Source organism: Homalodisca vitripennis, chromosome 2 (assembly GCF_021130785.1).
Source record: "Homalodisca vitripennis isolate AUS2020 chromosome 2, UT_GWSS_2.1, whole genome shotgun sequence".
NCBI classification, from domain to species: Eukaryota; Metazoa; Arthropoda; class Insecta; order Hemiptera; family Cicadellidae; genus Homalodisca; species Homalodisca vitripennis.
This window is the reverse complement of record NC_060208.1, coordinates 33,448,996-33,462,751: the sequence shown is the minus strand read 5'-3', so window position 1 is coordinate 33,462,751 and position 13,756 is coordinate 33,448,996.

Here is a 13,756-nt window from a genome sequence, read left to right as displayed (position 1 = left end):
TAAAAATATGAGAGTGAATTTTTATGTTGTAAGGAAGGGCTGTAGAGCAGTATCATGGATGGATTCTAAGGCAGTATGTTGGTCCTGAGTAAATTACACTCGACCCCCTGGTGTTGACAACAGTCAGAGAATGCAACAAAATGGAGAAAGAAAGGATGTTATACATGCCCTGAAGTATTGCATTATACCAATGAAATAATGGAGGAGTTGATATTTTCTGATCAAAAAGTAGGTGTGTACGATTTTGATAGGGAAGTCAAAAAAATTTGGTGGAAAAAGGTGTTCTATAAACTTCTTCTAACATCAGTTGTCAACGCATGGATTTTGCACCAAGAAAGTTTAACACAGGAAACGTCTTCTGACGTTCATGGCTGCCTCTAGCGGATACAGCTGCTCGCCGAAGGATCAACAAATACTTCAGTCAAAAGAAGAGCTAGCATTGGGAAGAAACATCAAGAGAGTGAAGAAAACAATGTTCAACGTCGGTACTCATTTGCCTGTGGAAGGACAGACCAGAGAAGATGCAAGCGCTGCTCGGCATCAGCAGACGAAAAAAACGAACAAAAACCATGTGCGCCAGAATGTGACCTCCACTTAGTATAAAAGTGTTTTTCATTATATCACAACTTAATTATGTAAAGTATTCTCTTCACGTATTTGTGCAAATTTAGGGAATTGATTTTTCTTTTTAATTTTGTTGTAATAAACATGTGTTTGAATAAATTACTAATTATTATTTACCTTATTGAGCTACCAATTTACCTACTTGTGTATAATTACCTGTGGGACTTATGTGTCCGTGTTACATATACCACTGGGGACCCTAAGTCCCAGCATAAAAAAAAAAATTAAAAACGTCTGTAACAAATAGTAAACGTTAGAAAAAAAATCTGAAAAAAATATTTCTGTGCATTAATTTGGATATAACGAATTAATTAAATCAAAATTTCAAAATTGTAAAGGGTAGTGAAAGGGTTATGCATAGTTCGAGTTGCGAAGCATAAATAATGAAGATTTATTTTTTGTTGTAATGTAACTATCATTTACTTAAATGAACAATGACAATTATTTATCGCATTTTTGACTAGGGTGAGCCTCTGAAGGTCAGGTTTGAGGCATTGAAATAGACTAATCAAGGGCTTTAATTTTATGTACAAACCGACCTATCCTTACATGTAACATTTTTAATATACATATTACACACATTGGATTTTGATCTAACTTGGGTACATTCTTAATAAATTGGAAACAGTATATCCGAAATCGGATATATTGAAAAATTTGACATGAAATTTAATATTTAATGACCAATATTTATTACATTTTGAAGTATACAGAGATGAAAATGTATGTTTGATTCCTCCACCTTTAAAGTGCACAAATCATACCAATTTCTAATTTCCCCATAACTTCTTCAACCAGATCAGAAAGTTATTCGTAGATGGTACAATTTTAACTTAATATTTTTTATTTTGAAATATTAAACGGATTAAATTAATAGGTTTTAAGTTACACAATAACTTACTAAATCGTCTTTTATGGTTTACAATAAAGAATATCAAGCGTAAAAATTAAATTATATCGTATAGTATAATATGGATGCCCGTATATTTTATTCGGTAGTTGCTATCTTGAAAATTTATTTGCTTCTAAATGTTGGCTTCAATACTTAAGTTCCTAAATTATTATGCTTTAACATTTTCAATGGCCTCAGTCGAATGAAATGTTATTACAATATGTGTTTAAATCTAAGTTCTTTCTTTTAGATGTTAAATAATAAATTAAATAAAAATTGATGATTTTCATTGTAAATAGTTTATGTTTAACTCAAGGAAATAATTCAGCTGACGCGGAAGACAGAAACTAGTGCAGATCCTGTCTAAATGTCAGTCACGTCCGAACCATTCATTTTAGGAGGGAGAGAAGCAAAGTAAACGGAAAGTTGTATTGACTTTTCTTTTAAACTTTTGCAAAGGAACAATATAAAAGTCAGATTTATATAATCCAGTAAAACTCAGCTTTTAATAATATTCTGTAAGCCACACATTACACACATTTTTCTCTTTAACTACAAATAGAAGAAATATATTTCACAAATAACTACCAGAGTTTTTATTGCAAGTATTTTTGTGCCAGTAATGGATTCAATTAAGTAGGCAACTTTTTAATCTAGGGATAGATTATACTACCCGCCTGGACGAACAACAGCTGGCTTTTTATTTTATTTGTTCCCCTAAAAATTGCTTAGTTGCTTAAATATTTATAACGAATGTTTGTATATATATATATATGTTTGTGTGTGTGTGTGTATATATGTATATTGAAATAAATTAAATTCGGCTATTGCCATTTATACAAAATTAATGAATGTAAATAGAAGTCATTTGACACGTATTTGGTCTTCCGATCATATGTTAGTTTGGTTATTTAAACACATATGTGAAAGAAACGGCCAAATACAAAATAATTGAATCGTAAAAAGTAAGCGCTCTGTGGTGGTGTAATGATAGCACATTCACCCGTCATGTGAAAGAAACATTAAATAAACATTGCATCGCAAAAAATACTTGCTCCGCCGGGAGTCGAACCCGAATCACTCAATTGCCGGGTGAATGTACTACCATTTCACCACAGAGCGCTTATTTTTTCCGATTCAATTATTTTGTATTTGGCCGTTTCTTTTACATATGTGTTTAAATAACCAAACTAACATATGATCGGAAGACCAAATACCCGTCAACTGACTTCTATTTACATTAATTAAATTTGTATAAATGGCAATAGCCGAATTTAATTTATTTCAATAAACATTGAATCGCAAAAAGTACTTGCTCCGCCGGGACTCGAACCCGGATCTCACTTGCCGGGTGAATGTGCTACCATTACACCACAGAGCCCTCACTTTTTACGATTCAATTATTTTGTATTTGGCCGTTTCTTTCACATATACGCTTTAATTTTATTACCTCGTTTGAAATTTGTTAAAAAAATTCCCGATTTGATTATAAATATTCCATCATTGGGTGTTATTATAAGTGCGTTCAGGAATTCCTCCTCTTATGTAAATATTTTGTACGATTAAAATAATAATTATTACTTAACAAAGTAAATAATTGATAAAAAAATTATAATATGCTGTAAATAAATTACCTGTTACTTTTTTTACGATACAATAAATTATAAAGTATTTTGTCCAGTTAGTAAACACTTTAATACCATTACTTAGATATACGTTTGGTATTTTAAATAAAAATAAGGCTTTAATACATATTTTTCGGATTTAAGTGTGTGGCATTTTGTTAATATTAGATTCAGTACTGGGGGTGGTTTGGAACTAAACACCATATCGCCAACATCTGCCTCGTTTCTCCACATCTTTTTCATAACTCCTGGAGCTGTTTTTTTATACTTACCCCGAACAAGAAAATTCATTTAGATCCACTAAGGTGCTGTTAAGGGTAAAATATTGGTATAAATCTCTGTATTTAATCCTGACTAATTGTCTTAGCAGATAAACATTCACTGTAACCACAGGTTAATCTGGAAACCAAACATAAAGTGCAACACATAAAAAAGCTAAGGTGTAAATACTAGGTTCAATGCGAATTTAACTCAATTTCACCTTCCGCTCAAAGTGCGTCAAGGTTAGATACTATTATTGACTTGACTCCAGGAGTCTGAAATCCAAGTTCGTGTGAAGGTATAAAATAATAAAGCAACAGTAGAGTAATAATAAATATAATATGAGTGGTACATAGCAATAATTTTATTAACAAAGGAAACAGCATTAAAGCAATGTCTTGAATTATATTCAAGGTTAGGCTAATTCCCTAAAACAACTGGCCTGTTTCATGATCCAGCGGTTAGCTTTTTTAAACATTATCCCAGTGGTATTTTCTTGGACCTCAAAAAAAAATCACATTGTATATGGTGTATTCCTTTAGGATTCCATCTGCAAAGGTCATAAGCCCATTGTGTTTGTGTTTACTGGAATAAAGTCACGAAGGTTGAGTAATGTTAGTGCTAGAAAGAGCGAATTCCCCGTCCCTCCGTGTTTGTTCCGTCAGACACTGTATGTGAAGGAAAGCTAATTTCTAGTAATATATATGCACACATTAACAGTTTTGGTAATTAAAATGAGTTTATAGAACGTTTTAATAATTTGTAGAATACACTCAGCGGTTTAAATTTGTACATAGCACCATTTATAATCAAAATTAGATAGTACAGTCTTACTGCTATACTCAGAATAGAACTATGTTTCAAAATATTTAAATTGTGTCTTGTCTACAGGAAATCCAGGTTCTACATATGTTGAAATAGATAGACAATGAACTATTTTGCTATAAACATAGTCCATTATGAATAGTGCTATATTGTTTTATTTATTACGATATTATTACGGGTAAAATACTAGCATTGTTCTCTGTATTTAATCCTGACTAATTGTATTTTCAGATAAGCATTCACTATTACCAGAGGTTAATCTCGAAACCAAACACAAATTGCAACACATAAAAAAGCTATGGTGGAAAATTAGGTGCAATGCGAATGTAGACTTTAACTCAATTTCTCCTTCCGCTCAAGGTGCGTCAAGGTTAGACTGACTTGACTCCAGGAGTCTGAAATCCAAGTTCGTGTGAAGGTATAAAATAATAAAGCAACAGTAGAGTAATAATAAATATAATATGAGTGGTACATAGCAATAATTTTATTAACAAAGGAAACAGCATTAAAGCAATGTCTTGAATTATATTCAAGGTTAGGCTAGTTCCCTAAAACAACTGGCCTGTTTCATGATCCAGCGGTTAGCTTTTTTAAACATTATCCCAGTGGTATTTTCTTGGACCTCAAAAAAGATTCACATTGTATATGGTGTATTCCTTTAGGATTCCATCTGCAAAGGTCATAAGCCCATTGTGTTTGTGTTTACTGGAATAAAGTCACGAAGGTTGAGTAATGTTAGTGCCAGAAAGAGCGAATTCCCCGTCCCTCCGTGTTTGTTCCGTCAGACACTGTATGTGAAGGAAAGCTAATTTCTAGTAATATATATGCACACATTAACAGTTTTGGTAATTAAAATGAGTTTATAGAACGTTTTAATAATTTGTAGAATACACTCAGCGGTTTAAATTTGTACATAGCACCATTTATAATCAAAATTAGATAGTACAGTCTTACTGCTATACTCAGAATAGAACTATGTCTCAAAATATTTAAATTGTGTCTTGTCTACAGGAAATCCAGGTTCTACATATGTTGAAATAGATAGACAATGAACTATTTTGCTATAAACATAGTCCATTATGAATAGTGCTATATTGTTTTATTTATTACGATATTATTACGGGTAAAATACTAGCATTGTTCTCTGTATTTAATCCTGACTAATTGTATTTTCAGATAAGCATTCACTATTACCAGAGGTTAATCTCGAAACCAAACACAAATTGCAACACATAAAAAAGCTATGGTGGAAAATTAGGTGCAATGCGAATGTAGACTTTAACTCAATTTCTCCTTCCGCTCAAGGTGCGTCAAGGTTAGACTGACTTGACTCCAGGAGTCTGAAATCCAAGTTCGTGTGAAGGTATAAAATAATAAAGCAACAGTAGAGTAATAATAAATATAATATGAGTGGTACATAGCAATAATTTTATTAACAAAGGAAACAGCATTAAAGCAATGTCTTGAATTATATTCAAGGTTAGGCTAGTTCCCTAAAACAACTGGCCTGTTTCATGATCCAGCGGTTAGCTTTTTTAAACATTATCCCAGTGGTATTTTCTTGGACCTCAAAAAAGATTCACATTGTATATGGTGTATTCCTTTAGGATTCCATCTGCAAAGGTCATAAGCCCATTGTGTTTGTGTTTACTGGAATAAAGTCACGAAGGTTGAGTAATGTTAGTGCCAGAAAGAGCAAATTCCCCGTCCCTCCGTGTTTGTTCCGTCAGACACTGTATGTGAAGGAAAGCTAATTTCTAGTAATATATATGCACACATTAACAGTTTTGGTAATTAAAATGAGTTTATAGAACGTTTTAATAATTTGTAGAATACACTCAGCGGTTTAAATTTGTACATAGCACCATTTATAATCAAAATTAGATAGTACAGTCTTACTGCTATACTCAGAATAGAACTATGTCTCAAAATATTTAAATTGTGTCTTGTCTACAGGAAATCCAGGTTCTACATATGTTGAAATAGATAGACAATGAACTATTTTGCTATAAACATAGTCCATTATGAATAGTGCTATATTGTTTTATTTATTACGATATTATTACGGGTAAAATACTAGCATTGTTCTCTGTATTTAATCCTGACTAATTGTATTTTCAGATAAGCATTCACTATTACCAGAGGTTAATCTCGAAATCAAACACAAATTGCAACACATAAAAAAGCTATGGTGGAAAATTAGGTGCAATGCGAATGTAGACTTTAACTCAATTTCTCCTTCCGCTCAAGGTGCGTCAAGGTTAGACTGACTTGACTCCAGGAGTCTGAAATCCAAGTTCGTCGGAAGGAATAAAATAATAAAGCAACGGTAGGGTAATAATAAATATAATATGAGTGGTAAATAGCAATGATTATATTAACAGAGTAAAAAGAATTAAAGCAATGTCTTGAATTAAATTCAATGTTAGACTAGTTCCCTAAAACAACTGGCCTGTTTCATGATCCAGCGGTTAGCTTTTTTAAACATTATCCCTGTGGTATTTTCTTGGACTTCAAAAAAAAATCACATTGTATATGGTGTATTCCCTTAGGATTCCATTTGCAAAGCTCATAGGCCCATTGTGTTTGTGTTTACTGGAATGAAGTCACGAAGGTTGAGTAATGTTAGTGCCAGAAAGAGCGAATTCCCCGTCCCTCCGTGTTTGTTCCGTCAGACACTGTATGTGAAGGAAACCTACTTTCTAGTAATATATATGCACACATTAACAGTTTTGGTAATTAAAATGAGTTTATAGAACGTTTTAATAATTTGTAGAATACACTCAGCGGTTTAAATTTGTACATAGCACCATTTATAATCAAAATTAGATAGTACAGTCTTACTGCTATACTCAGAATAGAACTATGTTTCAAAATATTTAAATTGTGTCTTGTCTACAGGAAATCCAGGTTCTACATATGTTGAAATAGATAGACAATGAACTATTTTGCTATAAACATAGTCCATTATGAATAGTGCTATATTGTTTTATTTATTACGATATTATTACGGGTAAAATACTAGCATTGTTCTCTGTATTTAATCCTGACTAATTGTATTTTCAGATAAGCATTCACTATTACCAGAGGTTAATCTCGAAACCAAACACAAATTGCAACACATAAAAAAGCTATGGTGGAAAATTAGGTGCAATGCGAATGTAGACTTTAACTCAATTTCTCCTTCCGCTCAAGGTGCGTCAAGGTTAGACTGACTTGACTCCAGGAGTCTGAAATCCAAGTTCGTCGGAAGGAATAAAATAATAAAGCAACGGTAGGGTAATAATAAATATAATATGAGTGGTAAATAGCAATGATTATATTAACAGAGTAAAAAGAATTAAAGCAATGTCTTGAATTAAATTCAATGTTAGACTAGTTCCCTAAAACAACTGGCCTGTTTCATGATCCAGCGGTTAGCTTTTTTAAACATTATCCCTGTGGTATTTTCTTGGACTTCAAAAAAAAATCACATTGTATATGGTGTATTCCCTTAGGATTCCATTTGCAAAGCTCATAGGCCCATTGTGTTTGTGTTTACTGGAATGAAGTCACGAAGGTTGAGTAATGTTAGTGCCAGAAAGAGCGAATTCCCCGTCCCTCCGTGTTTGTTCCGTCAGACACTGTATGTGAAGGAAACCTACTTTCTAGTAATATATATGCACACATTAACAGTTTTGGTAATTAAAATGAGTTTATAGAACGTTTTAATAATTTGTAGAATACACTCAGCGGTTTAAATTTGTACATAGCACCATTTATAATCAAAATTAGATAGTACAGTCTTACTGCTATACTCAGAATAGAACTATATTTCAAAATATTTAAATTGTGTCTTGTCTACAGGAAATCCAGGTTCTACATATGTTGAAATAGATAGACAATGAATTATTTTGCTATAAACATAGTCCATTATGAATAGTGCTATATTGTTTTATTTATTACGAGTCACTGCTTCAATAAGTTCATTTAACAGGAGTTCACGTGGATATAAAAAAAGTTTTTCGGCGCTGTTATGAAACACAAATAAATTAAGTGGGTTTTCCCAGGTTGGTTGTAGGTTGTATCTTTCACAGAAACTTTTACTTGAACAGTTTACTTGAAAAATAAGCACAAATATTTATTAAAGGAGAGAGAAATAAAATAGCGGTTGCTTTGAAGAGTTGACTGCGTAAGCCCAGGTAAGTCTGAAGTTCAAGAGAAAACTCGGCGTGCTCGGCCAAGTGTATCATTTTGAGTGCGAGCTTTAATTGTATGTAAATAAACAATTTTACATAGTTATATAAGCGTTATATACGAATTCTATTATCGTAAGAAGTTAAAGTTTCCTAAATTTTCATTTATCATTTAGCTTCTCATATCTTGCATTATTATGCTTGTACCCCACGAATTCGGTGGCGTTTAAATTGCATAAACCTAAATTACCTGAGAAGTTGCAACATTTATGCATAGATAGGCGCTATATTCACAGGTATTAATAAATTGTTTTAATGCATCATTTAGTTCCCATTATCTTGTTACTTGAAAAGTAATAAAAGGAGATGAATGTTGTGATTCCATGTTTAAAAAATTACATATTAGTCTTACGTACATTTTTCGGGTACATAGCTTAATTGGCTCTCGATATATAATCAGATATAATCACATTATTGTTTAAAATAATAAAATTACGTCAGGATATTTTAGATAACGGTGTTGTTATTTAAAAGTTTGTATGTGCTACTTGAATTTTACTTTATCCTAAAAGAAAATTATATCCTTCGTAAAAGTTGCAATAACTTAAGTGTTATAAACGGATGATAAATAACGGAATAAATGCGTTTTGAGTGCACTCGTCCAATCCTACGTTAATCATTAAAAATCTAATACGGAGGATACTGTATGACATAACGATATCATTATAAAGTAACGCTCCAAGTCTGAGCATCGATTGCTATAACAACTCACTCCTAGACATTCTGGAGCTATGTGTACGTAGTATGCACTCTGTCCATGCACGTAGTTATCAGTTATACATATTTCATGTTACTGATAAATTTTCAATGTTATAAAGTAAATGAATTCATATGTTTTACATCAGTAAATATTTTATACCAAATTATGTCCAAAAAAGCAGTTAATCGTAACTACTGCTATTTACTTATGATTTTCTTAACTATTTAAAGTAAACTATAACTTTATTTTTATTGAATTCATTTTGTTATTCGTAAATATTATTTTAAGGATAAAATAATTTTACTTTTGCTTTTGAAAGCATTTCCACACAATATAGACTTAGTATACAGAAATGGAATATTATTAACCCGTTTTAAAACCAGCATTAAGAGCACCGTTCTATGTTATAAAGAGCATCACAGTACAAAATCATATTAAACATATTTTTAAATTATAACAATGTTAGCTTAACGCATCGCTTCCTATATTATTCCGTCCTTGTTATTTTAGAGATATGTTTATATAATATGCACTCTGTTTGTGTAAAATGCACTATGTATACATTAAATATCTCTATAAGGCAATCTCAGTAAAATTATATACATATAAGAAATTATGTACTACGTTATGTAGGTATACATTATGTAGTATAAAACGTATAGTTTACGTTCCAGCTTTCTGCAATGCTTCCTTGAAAATTCTATCTTGGATATTGAATATCCTTGTTCGCCTATATACCTTGCATACATTATTTATATCAATATTTTACGTACTTACTTTTATATACCCTCTAATATGTGTCAAATCATACGGTTTATGTTGAAAACGTCTAAGTATAAGCTTCTTTTAAATTTTTTGAAGAATGTTTTCTATATTGCGGAATTTCGTTTCCTTTTTCGGTCATCTATCAGTGCTTAAAATTTAATAATTTATATATATTTTAAAGCTATAAATGCTTAATTTTGTAGCCTGAAGTAATGATAGTGCTTTGTATTTTAACTCATACGTTTATTTTACACATTCACGAATGATATCAATTATGCATTTTCGTAAGATATTTAATGTATAAACATAGTACATATATAACCAATTTTCCACAATCTAATTTACTATTGATTCAATGCAGTATTATGAAAAGTATAGATTATGGAATTATATTTGACCTCATTAGTGTTTATAAAAAATGAACCGTTATATTTCTATTAACTTTATCAACTAAATGAAGGAATAGAGGCAAAATCCTAAAATTAGAAGTTTTTAAGTGAACAGCCTCAATGTTACGGCGTTAAATCTGAACTTCAAAATTTGAATTGCCTGGGTTGATGAACACAAACTACTCCATCTGTCAGGTTGGAGTTATGCTCTGTTGTTTCGACATCATTTAGTCTCTTCAGGTATGGGTGGATCCAAAGACCACTATAAGACGACATCGTGACATGGTATATAGGCTACCATACACTGGGCAGTACGAGTATTCGGCTCGCGTTCACAAACTCATTCCGACTAGAGCATCCTGTTCTCAAGTTTAGTTTCTACTGAATAAAACACCTCGACATGTGAAAGTCCATGAGATCCATTTCAGTAACTCGCATTTAAGGATGAAGGTGGCAGTCATTCTAGGGGGTAGAGAACGAGGAATATAACCTTGTATAATCTGTAAAATACTTACAAATGAAAACGATCGTATAGACATGACCTTGAAAATAACAGTAATATGTATTTATGGCAGCTGACTGAAGCAGGAAAAACAAAATAAAACTAGTTCTATTAGCTGATAACTGAAAATAACCATTTTCCCCGTCGTTCTGAAATACAAAATGAGTTTTCAAAATGTCTTATTTTCTTGCGGACAGTACAATTGCAGTAGTACTTTAAACGAAATTGCGGATTTAAGGTATAGTTAGGTTTATAAAATAACATAGAACTACCTGTTGAGATGAGGTATAACTACACATTGTGGGATTTTTATGCTCGTCTAATTCTTAGTGAAATTCCTCCTTCATAAAACGTATTAAGCGTTCAAAAAAACCATACTTTAAAAATTTACATTTTTACATAATACACAACTTTCAATTTTTTACTCTAAAAGAAAAATACTAATGTAGATTGTTGAGTGATGGGAGAAACAAAGCAAACTTTAGTGTTATTAGGAAACTTTTCAATTTATTAAAACTTCAATCGTTAATTACGGCTAATCCACAGATACAAAAATATTAAAGATACACTGAAGAACATAAGCAGCTTAAGAACTCTCTGTTTTCTTGGACAAGTGTTTGTGTTTTAACACTAAGGTAACCACATTACGTGTAGAGTTGTTTTTATGAACAATTCATTAGAGTTAAAATAATTATCACACAACTGTAACAAGAATATTGTTAATAAATCTTTACAGTTAGATTAATTACATATTTTAAAAATACATTTTATATTTATAACGTATATTTTGCTTACCTCGAATTGTAAAATAGCATTGTAATGAATGCTTTAAATAATAATTTCGATAGAATTTACGATTACAAATGAAGTTAAATATAATTAAATGTAACTATTTTGTCTTATAATAAAATAAAAAAGTCATATTAAACCTTTTTTTTTAATATTGGTGATATTATTTTCTCTATTTAGAATCTACTTATATAAAAATCCATTTATTTTGACGTTATTATGTTTAATAAAAAATAATTGTACGTTTTATGATAATGTCTTATTATTATTTATTACCGGATCTATTAGAAAAGCAAACTACCACACAAATCCAGGCATGGAATGTTTGGCTGCCTGATTTAAAGGCATAGGCCATTAGGTTTAAAGGATTCAGCATCTACCTCAGTGTCAGAAAAGCCAATAAAGTTAAATATGCACAAAATACTTTCAAATCCATAAATTTTGCAAAGAACTCGCCACAAAGTATATTAAATTTGATAACCAAATGTGTTGTATATAAAATAAAAAAAAAGAAATATCTTGCTGATACAATGGTAGCTGTAATGGTGAAAGTGAACACAAGCGATGTTAGTGCACATAACTAAGGGCACTATGCAACACAATTATAATCCATTACGAATTTTCGAAGACTGGGGAGAAAATCAATATTAGCACTTCCTGTCACGCTTTATGCGATACTAAGGCGATGGTAGTAAGGAGTGGGAAGCAGCCGCCTCTACCCTCATGTTATATGGTGTTGTTATGTGATTAATTTTCGGAAAAATAATAGGTCTCATTCGGGCAGAAATAGATTCCTAATTTTTAAAGTATTTTATTCTTGCTTAAATCTTTAATATGGCTTGTTTGGTATACTATTATGTAATATCATTGCATTTTATATCAACTGTTTAATGGTTTCAAATTTAAAAGTATAGTTATGAATTATTTATGATGGGTTTGAAATTGAGTAACGGCTTATTAAACTCATTAAGTCAAATGTTCTTTACAAGATAAAAACCTTCCCGTAATCATATGCCTCTTCAGTTGATTGCATAGACGTTACGTTTGTGGTTTTTCATGCTTAAGTTATTGGCGATTTGAAAAGTTATTATCAAAACTCAATAGAAAGTTATTGATAAAATCACTCATCATTTAATTAACAAAAATTAAACCCCTAATATTTATACTGTGCACGACTGTTAAATTAAACAAATCATTGCTGGCACAAATATAGTTAAATGCATTGCCTATAGAACATTTTGCAAAGGAAATATTTGTATAAGGTTATTTCTAATTAATTTATACTAAAATTTCTCATTGTAAACTATTTAATGTTTTAAATATATTTGGTACATATAAAATATTGTAATGCACTAAGCGTGGAAAAAGAAAACAGTTATGGGAAAGAGCTTTAAACGGGATTGAAGTAAACTAATACAATATAAACTAATACTGAATATACAAACCACACTGCTTATTCCATAACGTTGCAGCTTTATGCATCGCTTCCTTTGTAGGTACATCCCGGATATTGAGGAACCGTGTTCATGTATCTACTCTGTATACATTAACTATGTCAATATTTCCCTCCCTTGCTGATATGTATTCGCTATCATTACTGTGTGGTTAACGTCTGTAGTATGACATTAATAAATACATATTTAGTTTATCGTATAGATTATTATATATATATATATATAGTGTTCATAACAATTATTGGATAGCTAAAAGTAATTGCTCTCGAATTACTTAGGACTCGAAACCGGATTACTTGCAGGGCGAGCATGCTACCATTACAATTTTATGCGTTTGTATATATGACAGCAACGATGAAATACTTTGTATGTTTATTTTTAAGACACAATATTTACTGTATAAAAACTATCGCTAGATGTGGGAGAAAGCAAAAGTCTTGAGAACAGCAAAACCAACAGTAATAAATAAATATTCGTTGAAATCCAAGGAAGGTTTATACAAGGAAAGAAGAGTTTCCAGACAGTATATTTTAGATTCTGAAAATAAATAAAATATTTACAAGACGTAATCCAAAGTGAAATGGCAACTAGCAGCTTTTAAAAACATTCAGCTGAAGTTCAGCAAAAAGACAGAAACATTTATTTAAATGCAAAGTTTACAAAACATTAGAATAAAATTGGTTAATCACTAGTTT